Source organism: Lissotriton vulgaris, chromosome 10, assembly GCF_964263255.1.
Source record: "Lissotriton vulgaris chromosome 10, aLisVul1.2, whole genome shotgun sequence".
Taxonomy (NCBI): Eukaryota; Metazoa; Chordata; class Amphibia; order Caudata; family Salamandridae; genus Lissotriton; species Lissotriton vulgaris.
In genome coordinates this window covers 546,133,741-546,148,886 of record NC_141698.1, presented here as the reverse complement: position 1 = coordinate 546,148,886, position 15,146 = coordinate 546,133,741, and the positions used below count along the sequence as shown (strand labels likewise).

General features: G+C 45.2%; 1 protein-coding gene across 1 annotated transcript in view; it reads left to right on the top strand.

Annotated features, from left to right (window-relative positions):
• The window catches only part of LOC147688502 (coronin-7-like), a 1,252,182-nt gene that overhangs the window by 1,167,179 nt on the left and 69,857 nt on the right, over positions 1-15,146 (top strand). The window lies entirely within an intron of this gene.

The window sequence follows — 15,146 nt, the reverse complement described above, 5'->3', positions numbered from 1 at the left end:
CTCCATGAGGAAAGTTTGAAATTGTTGATCAAGATCTGTGTTTAAAAGAGCAGACTCTATTGCCTCTAAACCCATATCATGGGGTATGCTGGTGTATAAACTGCAAACATCTGCAGTACACATGATTAGTTTTTCTGATGGGTCCAGCTTGATTTGTTGAAGTATTTGCAGAAACTGAGATGTGTCTCTAACATAAGTTTGCATCGATTGTACTGTCGGCTGTAGATACCTGTCGATAATTTGGCCAATCGGTTCATGTAAGCTCCCTCTCGTCGATACTATAGGTCGCATCGGGGGGTCATAGGTATTCTTGTGTATTTTTGGTGTCATCCGCAATGTGGGACTCTTGGGATTGAGTGTAACCAAGAAGTTTTTTGTCCGGTCTGAAATGGTACCTTGTTTGTGTGCGCCGTCAATGATATTTTTTAACACTTTGGAGTACTCCAATGTAGGATTGTGATCCAATTTGCAATACGTGTTTGTATCATTGATATGTTCTGTCACTTTGTTGTTATACATATCCATGTTCATTATGACGATCGCACCGCCTTTGTCAGCTTTGGTAAACATGATTTTGTTATTGGAAGCCAATTTCTGCAAGGTATCAAGATCCTTTTGTGTGGTGTTCCTTCTTTTGGGTTTATGATGTTTGAGCTTGCGGAGGTCTTGTTTCACCAAGTTTTCAAATAGGTCTAGCGTCTTGTGGCTAGTTGGAGCTTGAAAAGTACTGTGGGGTCTTAGGCCTAACAGTTGGTCTTTCTCGATGCTCGGTCGGTCTGGTATTGTGTTGTCAAAAAAATGTCTAAGTCTAAGTTTCCGCATCAGTTTAAAGAAACTGACTTCAAGTTCCAGACTATTTGTAGTAGTAGTTGGGACAAATGATGTTCCTTTTTGCAATAGGCTTAACTCATACGAGCTCAAAGTTTGGTCACTGATGTTAATTACTAATTGTTCTGAGGCTGAGTCTTTTTGAGTTTCTTCTCTTTCTCCTTCTCCTTGGCTATAGCTGACGTGCTCCGTGTCGTCGGCGCATCCCTTTCTTTGTCCTTTTCCTGTTCCTTTTCCTTTTCCTTTTCCTGGAGAGGGTCCGGAAAAGGAAAAGGAACAGGAAAAGGACAAAGAAAGGGATGCGCCGACGACACGGAGCACGTCAGCTATAGCCAAGGAGAAGGAGAAAGAGAAGAAACTCAAAAAGACTCAGCCTCAGAACAATTAGTAATTAACATCAGTGACCAAACTTTGAGCTCGTATGAGTTAAGCCTATTGCAAAAAGGAACATCATTTGTCCCAACTACTACTACAAATAGTCTGGAACTTGAAGTCAGTTTCTTTAAACTGATGCGGAAACTTAGACTTAGACATTTTTTTGACAACACAATACCAGACCGACCGAGCATCGAGAAAGACCAACTGTTAGGCCTAAGACCCCACAGTACTTTTCAAGCTCCAACTAGCCACAAGACGCTAGACCTATTTGAAAACTTGGTGAAACAAGACCTCCGCAAGCTCAAACATCATAAACCCAAAAGAAGGAACACCACACAAAAGGATCTTGATACCTTGCAGAAATTGGCTTCCAATAACAAAATCATGTTTACCAAAGCTGACAAAGGCGGTGCGATCGTCATAATGAACATGGATATGTATAACAACAAAGTGACAGAACATATCAATGATACAAACACGTATTGCAAATTGGATCACAATCCTACATTGGAGTACTCCAAAGTGTTAAAAAATATCATTGACGGCGCACACAAACAAGGTACCATTTCAGACCGGACAAAAAACTTCTTGGTTACACTCAATCCCAAGAGTCCCACATTGCGGATGACACCAAAAATACACAAGAATACCTATGACCCCCCGATGCGACCTATAGTATCGACGAGAGGGAGCTTACATGAACCGATTGGCCAACTTATCGACAGGTATCTACAGCCGACAGTACAATCGATGCAAACTTATGTTAGAGACACATCTCAGTTTCTGCAAATACTTCAACAAATCAAGCTGGACCCATCAGAAAAACTAATCATGTGTACTGCAGATGTTTGCAGTTTATACACCAGCATACCCCATGATATGGGTTTAGAGGCAATAGAGTCTGCTCTTTTAAACACAGATCTTGATCAACAATTTCAAACTTTCCTCATGGAGCTGATGTGTTTTATTCTATATCACAGCTATTTCAAGGTCAATGAAGCTTGGTACCAACAATTAACCGGCATGGCCATGGGCAATTCGGCAGCACCTTCGTATGCCAACATATTTATGCAGTGGTATGAAAATCAACACATCTTTTTGAACACGGAATGGTCTCGCAATCTCAAAACAATGATCAGATACATTGATGACCTTTTCATTCTTTGGTCCAACACCGAGGAGAAACTAATAACGGAACTCACTAAATTCAACAATCTGGACGCACGAATCCAATTGACTTGGACCACATCAGAAACCACAGTAAATTTTTTGGACGTTAAAGTCACGAGAACTCCAGCAGGCTTTAAAACAGATGTTTACACCAAACCAACGGACAGGAATAACATGTTGCTATACTCTAGTTTTCATCAACCCAACTTGATTAACAACCTGCCGTTTTCACAAATGGCAAGAGTAAAGAGAATTACCTCAGATGAAAATGCATTAGGTGTTAAACTAAGAGAAGTCAAAAAGAAATTCTTGGATAGAGGTTACCCTGAATCTCTACTAGAGGAATCAAAGAAAAAGGTTGATACATTGGATAGAGAGAAACTCCTAACCATCAAAACTAAATCTGAACAAACACGTACAGTGGTGGTATCCAGATATTCCACATCCAGCAGGCAATATAAACAAACCATTTTAAAACACTGGTCCATCCTGAATCTTGAACCAGATTTCAAACAGTCGTTTAGTCAACCTCCTATCTTTGCTTACACTAGATCAAAGAATCTTGGAGAAATTCTTCAACATAAAACATCCATTACCTCAACACCTGCAATGAAATTCTCTGGGACGAAACCTTGCCTTAACTGTGGAAGTTGCAACAACATAATCCGTGGTAATACATTGTGTCACCCTACAAAAGGTTACCCCATCAAACTGAAGGTAAATGCCACCTGTGAATCGAGTAATGTCATATATGGAATCAGATGTCCTTGTGGCAAAATGTACGTGGGGAAGACGGAACGTCGAATTAAAGTACGCCTAACCGAACACAAGTCCAACATTCGTTTGAAAAACATGAAATCTGCATTATCCTCCCATTTTGTTGAAGAACATCATAACATCTCCCAGATCAAATTCATCATTCTTGAAACGGTCCAGAAAGTAGAAGGCAGAGACAATTCTAAATACCTTCTGCAGAGAGAGAACTATTGGATACAAAATTTATCCTGCCAGAAACCATTGGGGTTAAATGAAAGAATTGAATTTGCATGTTACCTATAATCAATTGCTCCCCTGACTGTTCCTTGTGTATACTATGTGAGTTCATATACACATCTGACACTTACACCTTCTTATATTCTTTTCCATTTCTTCATATTCCACTATAGCACTAACCAGAGAACAGCTCATCTAACATCCCAGTAGTGAGTAGTTCGATTCCCGGTATTTCTTTCTAACCATTTTCTTTAACTATTTTTTTAATCCATTTTTTTAACCGTGTTAGCTTATATATATCTTCTTCCACATTTGCTAGCATTCTTTCGCAACCGGCGTTCCAGGCCACCCATCAGCATTTAGATATTGCTCAGTGACTCGGTTATTATTTAGAAACCACACTCCAGTTCGCTACCCTCGATTACGAGTCTTTCTTCAATGGCCATGCCATGTGACTCGTCACATGACCAGAATTCAGGTTAAATAGGTGAACGCGAGTGGCATTTCACTGAGCCATCGCGGAGGACGAGGAGAGAAGTAACGCAAGCGCGCACCTATTCTTGAGCAAGGTTAGTTGGTAGGGACTTTATAGACCACCAGCCTGGTTGTTAGTATGTTTTTTACCTTATGAACTGCCCCACCAGCTGAGGCTGTTCTTATAACACTGCCTTATTATTTTTTTATTTGCAGAACTACAAGTATTGTTAGAGACCCAGCCATGTGAGTCAGAGCTTTCTCTTTGAGAAGATTCTTTCTGTTCTTTCTGTTTTTTCACTAATACTAACCACAGCATGCGAATCACTATACTTTTGAATTCACACACAGCTCATACTGGTTTATATGCATATATTTAGTAGATCCTGCATTGTTTATGTTATGTTTGATGTTAAGTAGACTTACACAGAACCTTTTGATGATATGATTTTATTATTCCTTGTTTTGCAGTGTCTATATCCCTGATGAAGGGCATGCTATATAATGCCCGAAATGCATTGGATGCCTTATTATGACAATGTCTGATTTACAAACATAAGAATGATATCGAATGAACAACATGAAATAATGATGACAAATTCTTCGATAAAAATAAATTTCATGAATAATTGAAACACTGGATTGAAAGTCTTCTTTGTGTGGGAAGACAAATACTTGCGTGCCCGTTAAGGGATGACACTAGAGATCCTCTAGTGCCACATCTGAGTCGAGTCGTCGAGTAACCAGGTTTCGCAAAGGAAGAGAATGTCAGGATTCTCGTCAAGTAGGAGGGTGTTAACCTCTAGGTGATGTTTAGTCAGAGACCTGACGTTGAGTTGGAGGATGGTGAGGGGGGCAAGATTGGGCGAGCCTCGCCTCTGTCTGTTGTGACGGGGGCTAGGTGTGGTAAAGTGGCAAGACTTACATTGAAGGCCCGTGTGGCCAAGAATGCCAGATGTCTCTTCACAGCTCCGTCCGGGGTTCAGGGCGATAAGGAGTTCTCTATCATATTGATGGAGTGCCCGTGGAGCACGGCCAGGGGGACAGGCGAGAGGCGATGTCTTGGCGATGACGGGCGCAGACGGGCTTGCCTTAGGCGCGCCTTTGGCGCGCAAACGTCGCGCCCGCTGCGCTCGTCCGCTGCGCGTCCGAGAGACGCACATAATTTATGGATAGGAGGGATGAAGATCAGGGGGCGTGGCCTCCGAAGAGGGGCGTGGCCTGCGGGCGTGCCGGTATGGCGGCAAGATTGTTTGTTTGTTTAGGTCGCGTCAGCGCTAAATCCGCTGCGCGATGCAAGAGGTCTGAGCAGAGGGTGAGTTAAAATACAAATGTTATTAAGTGACAGTCAATTTTTAAAAACAACAAGGGTTCGCGCTCCCGGCTTCCGCCTCAGGAGCAATGCAGTACGGTCTGGCGCTCGTATTCAGCGCTTTTTGTAGTGCAAGTGATCAGGGGGCGTGGCCTCCGAAGAGGGGCGTGGCCTGCGAGCGTGGCGGTATGGCGGCAAGATTGTTTGTTTGTTTAGGTCGCGTCAGCGCTAAATCCGCTGCGCGATGCCAGAGGTCTGAACAGAGGGTGAGTTAAAATACAAATGTTATTAAGTGACAGTCAATTTTTAAAAACAACAAGGGTTCGCGCTCCCGGCTTCCGCCTCAGGAGCAATGTAGGGTGATACCACCTACAGGACTCAGGAAAAGAATAATAGAACTGGCGCATGAGGGACACCTGGGGCGCAGCATCACGAAACAGAGAATCAGGGTCACGTACTCGTTCCCTAAGATGGACGCCATGACGGAACAACAAGTCAAGGACTGCGTAAGCTGTGCAAAGAGTGACAAGTCGAAAACCATTCACAAGGCACCCTTCTCTTCAGTTAAGATACTGACCAAACCGTGGAACAAGCTAGCCATGGACATCATTGGGCCCATGGACAACTTGGGTATTCAGAGGCGGTTCATGCTCGTCCTAATTGACTATACTTCACATTGGATCTCCCAGAAGTTTGTGCATCACGTTGGCACCAACACGGTGTTGGAATTCCTCAGAGAAGTATTTTGAAAGGAGGGCACACCCGCTACTCTCGTCACGGACAATGGGGTTCAGTTCACCTCACAGGCCATGAAGGACTTCCTGAACAACATGGATATAAAGCATGAGCTAACGGCGCTGTATTGCCCAAAAGCCAATGGCCTAGTAGAACGTGCCAACAGTATGATCAAAGAACACATTTAATTAGCTGTGGCCAACGGTCACGATTTAGAGCACCATCTAAGGAACTGCCTATTGGCATACAACACCTCCCCGAATCGGGTTACAGGTATTGTCCCTTTCGTCTCTCTTCGCAGAAGAGAACCCTGCACCAAATTCAACCCAAGCTGGCTAGGGGGAGGTAAAGAAGCTAACCCTGACAGGGAAGAGGGGGCGAGGAGGGTGGACTCTCATCAGGCTGATTACAAGGAGCGGTACCATCAGAAGCATGGTGTAAAGACACCTATTTGGAAGGTTAGGGATGTGGTACAGGTAAGGAGAAACACGAAAGACTGGCACACCCAGAGTAAGTTTTACCCTCCATGCTGCATAACCAAGGTTTTAAAAAATGTTGGAAAACTTGACAATGGTGGAGCTGTGATAAAATTGTAAGATCTGAAATGTGACTCTGCTATTGTGTCACTAGTCATGTTCTTAATCCATGGTGACAGTTCTCCCTATTCTAGACGCCTCTATGGTAGTATGTTCCATTACCTTGTTTTTGTATAGGAAGGGAGGAGTGTTGTATTTTCCTCCACAATGGTTCATTCCGCCCACCACTACCCTGTGTTCCCTTTGGTACTCCCACTAGAGCTCACCTTAGAATGTTGGGAACCAGAGAGTGAGGGCTGTTGGAGTTGGAGAGTGGATGGTCAATAAAGATTGCTACTGAAGAATTTCTGTGTCTTACATCTTCTCAACAGGTAATCACCCCAATATGTTGTTAAGCGAAAAGAAGCTGCAATATTCAGATATCGACAATGAGTCAATCTGACAATGTCCTTGAAGGACAGGGCCCCAGTATTCTGTAAGCAGATAATCTGTGTTCACATGTTTTCTCAATATATTCCCCCTGGCCCCGTATTCTGTGCATTCCCTGGAACCACACAAGAGATAAATTCGAGATCTAGTAGCTGAAGGCTACCTTGCTGTAAAAATTATTATTATTTTTTTTTTAAGTGGCCAAATCCCACATATTTTACTGTTTAGTTCAACTTTATTCTGCATTTGCCATAACAGCATTTAGAATTTTCAAAATGCAATAATGATTTTGTTATATACAGTGTGTTATGTGTAAAATATAAAAGCATTTAGCATTTTCCAAATACAATAGTGATTTTTGTTATATATAGTCTGTAGGTGTAAAAACACAAAATCCCCAGCAGGTAAGATACATAAAAGGTAGCGGGGGATAATATATAAATCACATCTCATAAACTAAAACAGTATTTAAAAATTTCATTTTAGAAATCATTTCTGGCATGTCTAACCTTTACCAATATATGGTTGGAAATCATTAAAAACAATCTTTAACGGAAGATTAATTAATACAGGTTTCTTATTTCTGTTGCACACTTGATAACATTCAAAGCTGTGTAGCATATATCTTCTGATGGTATTTTTTTAAAGCTGTGTAGCATATATCTTCTGATGGTAGAAGTGCCTGATATTAGCCTTTCGGAGCACAGGGGCTAAGAATATGGACCTGGGACCGAAGTATAGTGCACAAATAAGCATCAAGTGACACGTGCTCTGTTTCACTACATTATTGCAGTGTCGGGGGATAGTTCATATTGCTAAACACATGGAATTGGGAAGACCGCCTGAATAAAATGTAATCTGAAAAGTGTAAATTGTGAACGGTAATTTGGCTTTTCTATCCACAATAGAGAAGATTCAACATTTTTATTAGTAGATATTTGTAAATTTATCTCTGCACTTTCATTATTCTTTGATCTGGACGGGCCTCAAGAAAGCAATGTTATACGGTCTCTTTAGAATTCTTACCTTGTGGGCCCGGAAACATTTCATTGTGACAATTTTTGAAAGGATGTTTTTAGGTATGCTAGCCAGTGAATTTTATCTGCAATACCTAAAGGTAAGCTATCGGATATACATGTCATTACCGGCTTGCCTCTGGGTTCAGCCAACATTTAATCCATAAGAGAAGTGAGGCCATTCCTATTTCATCCTCTATAAAAGGTAGGCACCTGATGAAATACTAAGTTAGCGGAGTTTTTACGAACAGCAAGTAACCTACGTGTGAAGCTGTTTTCCATGCCCCAGAGAGTATCTAGATGTGCCATAAAGGGCAGTCGCCTCACATTTTGTTTTGTAAAGAGTAATTAACTCCGCTACCGGATTGCGTTTCCATTTCCGAGCAAAGCGGAAGATGGATTCAATATTCCTGCCTATTTGTTGGGTTTACATTAAAAGGAGATGTTTCTACGAAAGAGTACAACTAAATAGTATCCCTAGATCATCCAAAAAAGGTATGTCTTTTTTAAGGGCTGTCGCCTCCATTCTAAAAAGCTTTGTTTTGGTGCTTAAAGGTCCACAAGTCATCATGTAGGGTTTTGAGTAGTTTACTTTTAGGTCCAAATCCTGCATAAACTCCACAAAATGATCCAATAGCCCCTGTAGGCCGTTTACCGGCCAGCATCATCTGTGAATAGGAGCATTGTTGTCAATTGCTCTCCAATTCTCTGCAGATCCGTGCCTAGCCTTATTACATGTTCCATTATTCCGTTTATATAAATCAGAAAGAGGAATAGGGCTACTATACATCCCTGCCTCATTCCTTTTTTGGTTTTTTTTCCTGAAAATTCTAAACAAGCAAGGCAAATAAAGTACAATTTACAGAGTACCAGTTCAAACGAGGGAGGAACAAGGCAGTACAGAATCATATGCAATCGGCAATGGGAGGGATGGAGAAGGGGAGAAACAAGTCAGTGTGTCATTAAGGTGATACTTCAGTAGGAACCTGAGGTGAGGGGGAAAGTGGAGCATCAGCGTTAGTTGTCATGGGAGGAGTACAGATGCCACCACGGTAATTGTTCCAGGGACCCCATATCTTGTTCCACTTCCGGGATCGCCCCCGAGCTACGTATACAGTTTTCTCCCTAAACATCGCCCAGTCCATATTCTCCCTCCATGCTTCAACTGTAGGTGGCCTCTGGGACCCCCATAACTGGGCTATATCTCTTTTAGCGATCATGTTTTCAAGGGTCACCCACTGGGTCTGTGCAGCATTGTGATCCGTTGGCTCCTACACATTCAACAAACAGCGCCTGGCCTGGGGCAAAAGAGCAACACCCGTAGCTTCCTCCATTTTATGCACCTCATTCCAGAAGACAGTCACATCACGGCACTCCCAGAGAATGTGGAGAAACGTCCCAACCAGCCCGCATCCCCGCTTACACAAACCGTCCTCAGAGAATCCCATTCTAACCAGACTGGGGCCAGTAACGTAGGTCCTGTGGAGTATCTTGAGCTGCACTAACCGGAGACGAGCCGGAATAGCAACCTCCTTGGGAGAGGAGACCGCCGACTGCCAGTCCTCGTCGTCCAATTCTAGGCCATCTGGTGTCCATGCGTCCTGGAGTTGTATCAGTAGGTCAGCCCTATTGTTTCTTAGTTTTTTGTCAATCAAGGAGATAGTACTGTTTGGCACATGACCATCCAGCACCCTATCCTCGAGCGGGGACGATTCCGGGATCTTCTCACCCTCTGAGAAGCTAGACTTCAAGGCATGACGGATCTGAAGATATCGAAAGTATTCCCTATCATTTAACTGGAACTCTTTAGCGCCTCAAATGATTTAATACTGTCCTTGACCCAGAGGTCACCCACCTTACTAATACCAATCAGGTCCCACTTCTCAAACCCCTTGGTCTTCCACAGGTTGCCCAGTCTCTCCGAAGCGAAAAGAGGGGTCGCCGGAGTCATGCGGTCTTCCCATCCCATCGCATTATTCGCATTATACCACAGACGCACAGCAGTCCTCGTAGGCCCCGACAGATCCTTACCAGCTGACCTTGAGTACTGTGCTCTATAATAATCACCCCCAGGCAACAACCACCTGTCCATATTAAACGCGGGGCTAGATGGACCATACATGCCATGATTAATAGCGCTCAGTTGAGACGCCTAATAATACAGCTTAATGTCAGGGAGAGTGATACCCCCATCGTACCAAGGGAGTGTTAGCTTAGAGAGCGTGATACAGGGTCTACCGTCCCAAATCTACTTCCTCTGGAAACCCTCCACTGCATGAAAATAGCTAGCCGGAACTATGTCAAGGGTGTTTTGGAGTGCATACAGGAACCGTGGTAGAGACATCATTTTGAAGAGAGCTGCCCGGCCAAGCGGGAGCTTACGCCAACCCGCCACGTCCAATTTCAACCTATTCAACGGTGGAATCAAATTCTTCTCATAACGAGCCACCGGGTCTAGTGAAATATAAATTCCGAGATACCTAAACCCCAAAGGCGTCACCTGGATGGGACAGTCACGCGGGAGAGGGGGGACCTCACCCCATAGCACATATAGACAAGACTTGGTCCAATTTATAACAAGACCAGAATTCCTACCAAAGGAGGTCAGGACATCGAACAGAACTATCAATGATTTCCCGCGAGACGTTAAATAAAGCAGGATATCATCGGCATAGAGCGAGATACGATCCTCGAAGTCAGGGGACCACCAAATACCCTTCATCGAGGGCTCCCACCTGATCCATGCAGCAAGGGGCTCGAGGGCCAGGGCAAACAGTAGCGGTGACAAGGGACAACCCTGTCTCGTACCTCTCCCCAGACCGAAAGGCTTGGAAACCCGCCCGTTAACAACAATCTGTGCCAGGGGGTCCTCATAGAGGAGCCACACCCAGCCAATAAAACCTGGACCAAATCCGAACTTAGCGAGGGCAGCCCACAAATACGGCCATTCCACAGTATCAAACGTCATCCTGGCATCCAAGGAAGCCAAGATGGCTGGCTCACGTAACGTCGCCGCCCTCGCAAGAACACCATGCAACCGCCTGAGATTCAGAGCTGTGTTTCTGTGCGGGATGAAACCAGATTGGTCCAGATGAATCCGCTCGCTAATCACAGTTATTAATCGATTATCCAATACTTTCGCGAGAATCTTAGGTTCAGCATTAAAAGAGATATCGGCCTATAGGAAGCACACTGATCCCTCGGTTTCCCTTCCTTGTGGATCACCACAATGGTAGCCAGATTCCACAAACATATCCTGTATATATGGTGCCATCTTGTCGGGACGCAATTTATAAAGTTCAATTGGGAGACCATTGGGTCCCATAGCCTTTCCCGATCGCAAGGAGCGGATAGCAAGAGCCACTTCATCCACAGTTATCTCCGACTCCATTTGTTCCTTATCTGCGTCAGACAGGCACGGCAACGCAATATCGCTTAATAACAAATGCAAATCCTCTTCCGGCCACTCTGACACAGGGGAATAGACTGACTGGAAGTGCTCCGCAAAACACTGGGCGATCTCATCAAGGTCAGTCACCCGTTCACCACTCACTCTCTCAATCACCGGAATAACACGACTCTCCCTATCTCTCTTATCCAGCCACGCTATCAATTTACCCGCCTTGTCTCCAACATCATACAAACGACCCTGCTGTTCCCTATTCATGATCTTAGCCGCATCCGTGACCAATGCCTTGTATTCCAATTGCTTAAGATGCAAAACATGTAGCTTCTCACGGGTAATCCCCTGCTCAATGTCACACTCCAGATCCACAATCTCGGACTCAATCTTTACAACTTCTTCATTTCTTCGTTTTTTTCGCACCCGCAATCAAGTACAACGCCTGGCCTCTAATGACAGTCTTGAACGCCTCCCAAAGCGACACAGCGGATGATACCGACCCCTCATTTTCCATAAAAAAATGGTCAAGAGATTTAACCAGGGCAGCACGGGTTATAGTATTTCGAAATTACCAGGGGTTGATCGGGGCCACCCGGCCCTCAGCACCCGCATGTAACTCCATCTGAATCCACACTGGGGAGTGGTCAGATACACCCCGCGCCAGATGCCTAACCTCTGATGAGACCGAGAGGGCCTGTGCAGCGGGCATCAGTACATAATCGATCCTGGAAAGGCTACCATGTGCTCCCGAATGAAAGGTGTATTGGTGCCGGGCAGGATGTAACAGCCGCCAACAGTCCACCAAGCCCAGCGTGTCTATAAAGCCGCGGAGCCAGGTCTGGGCACTCGTAAGGTCCCTAGGCGGATGTCGATCCTCTCTACCAGACACCACTGAATTAAAATCACCACCCAATACCAAAGTCCCCTCCGGGAGTGAAAGGATGACTCGCCCAAGGTCATCAAAGGTAGTCGATTGCAGGCCCGGGGGAACATGCACAGAAACCAAGGAGAGGGTACGACCCTCCCACCTACCAGTGATAGCGACATAGCGCCCTCTATTGTCTAGAACCGTTGCATCAATCTGTAACGGGAGGGAATTCTTCATTAAGATGCCTACCCCCCAGACCCAGAGGTAAACCCGGCATGGGCGACTAAACGATAACCCCTCCTATTCATAGCATGACATGTGTTGCCTCCTATTCATAGCATGACAAGTGTTGCCTATCAAGTGTGTTTCTTGGAGAAGTATCACATCAGGGGAGAGACGTTTCAACAATTGCAACACAACCCCGCGTTTTATCCTATCCCCCAACCCATTCACATTCCAACGTATTAGTTTCAATCCCCTACCCCCCATCCCGAAAATGTAAACAGATCCATCCCTCTCCAGAACTCGGCACCTCAATCAGACGATAAAACAATACGTTGCCTTGCAAGATACCTAAACACCCAAACCAGGACCCCCCAACCATGACCCGTTACAAACCCCCGCACCCCTGCATAAGCCTAAAAAGCCACCCCAACTTGCAGTGTGCCTGTCGCCCTAGCATCAAACTAAACTACAAAAAGTAAAACAGAGGAGAAGACCCACCAATAACCCCGCCACCCCTCAAATAGTCACATTGTCACTTTAGTTCACTTACCTAGTGTAGCAAACCACTATCCGAGGCTAACATGCTCCAGAATCGAAGGCCGAGCTCCTACTCCTGCTCCTCCGACCCGCCCTCCGCTCCTCTAGACTGTCCATCTTGGCGACGCTGATTGGGCAGATTGTCCAGCCAGTCCACCCTCCCCTCAGGACGATCAAAAAAGTATGTCCGCTCCTCAAATTCGATTCTCAGTTTGGCCGGGAAGAGCATTGCTTACTTTAGGCCCATGTTTCTCAGTCTCCTTTTGACACCCATGAAACTTAGTCTCTGTTTCTGGACCGCTTGCGTGAAGTCCGGGTAGAAGCTCACAGTAGTATTTTCGAACTTCAAGGGGCCCACCCGCCCGCGAGGCCTGCAGAATTGCACCTCGATCTCTGAAGTTAAAGATCCTGGCAATAATAGGCCGCGGTGGGGCCCCCGGCTTTGGTTTACCACCCGGAACTCTGTGGGCCTGCTCAACTGTGAAAAACGTACTCAGTCCTTTAGGTGCGAGGTGGGAGACTATGAGATTTTCCACAAAAAGATCAGCTGCAGGATCCTCCGCTTTTTCCGGGACCCCAATAATGCGGACGTTATTACGCCTAGCTCTTCCCTCAAATTCCTCCAGACGACGAGCGAAGAGATCGTTGGAGGTTTGCAAGTTGCGGACCTCGGTCTGTAAGTCGGTGACATCCCCCGTCAAGCTAGCAGTCTTGATGTCCAAAGATTTTACTTTTTCGTTCGTTTTGGAAAAAATCGGTTCAAATCAGATTGACTTCCATAGCCACTGTGCCCAACTTGAGAGCGAGGGTCTCCATTTATTGTCCGAGGGAGGCTTTACTCCCGTCAATGTCTGCCATAACATCTTCCAAAGTTAATTCCATTGACGAGGGGGGGAGTGCCCCTTCTGTCTTCCATCGATTTACCCAGTCCACTGGGGGATCCCTTAGTTTGGGTGTACCGATCCATATTGTTCGACTGGGTATAACCACCTCGCCAAGTAGTCTTAGCTTTCGTCTTGTCTCCATCAGTTTTCCTTGCCATTGCAAATGACTAGATACTCGAGGCGGGTGCGCCGTGGTGAAATATGACGGCACCAGGTCATTAAGACAAAGGAGCAGTGGCAGTCAGAGGGGACAGGCCAGGCCTCTGTCCGATACTGCAATCAGATAAGCGATCTAACATGCCACGTATAGCAGTAGCCTCCAGCCCAGGGGGGCAGTCATCTGATGAGATCACCAAAATTGAAAGTGAAAGTCAATCGAACCGCCAGTCCGTCTCCCCTCAGGCCGATGTTGATCAATTACAGCACGGGCATCATGCCAACTCGAGCCCCGGGCATCACTCCAGTACAGGCTGCGATCTTTAGAGCGTCGTAACTTTGGTTCCCGATGTCCGATTCAAAATCCGATTACAGGTTTCGCCTCACCCGTGGTTCGTCTATGCGAAGTCGTCAATGAAGAACAGGATATATTACAGGATAGATGCGGGAGGTAGCGAGGGTCTCAGGAGCCCTGTGCTCACGCAGCCATCTTGGTTGCGCGCGAAGCTCCTCCCCTCTGCCTCATTCCTTTTAATGAGTCTATTGGGGATGATGTTTAAACCTGTGGGCCATATCTCATCATGACTTTAAGGTCATGATGTAATTGCCTTATTAAGATCTGGAGTTCTTGATCAACCCCCATATTATATCCAATAATTATTCATGGTTGACTAAATCTAGGGCGCTCAATAAGTCAATGAATGCCATGTGAACTGCCCCCTTTTTTGCCACCACATATTTACTTATAATGAGATGGAGGTTTAATGCGTGTTCTACCGTACCTATGCCAGGCTTGAATCCAAACTGGGCTGGTGACAGAATCATTTTCTTAGCTGCCCAAGCCTCCAGTCGACTCCAAATCCCTCACCCTAGTATTTTTACAGTTATCAATTAGAAATATTGGTGAGTAACAGGCTGGCATTAGTTTAGCTCCCTTTTTAAAAATGCGGACTAAGATTGACGATCTCCAGAAGTCTGAAATGGAGCCATCCACTGCACTCCGTCACACATTTGTTAGTGAAGGTCCCCATAGATGTACATTGGATTTAAAAAGATCGGGTGGTACTCCATCTGTGCCTGGCGCCCTGGGACAGACTGATTATTGGCCATGATTACTTCATTTAGTTCTATGGGGAAAATAAAAGACTGTGGCCCTAAATCTGTGCTTACGGGACTAATTTGATCTTCACTAACCTGCGAGC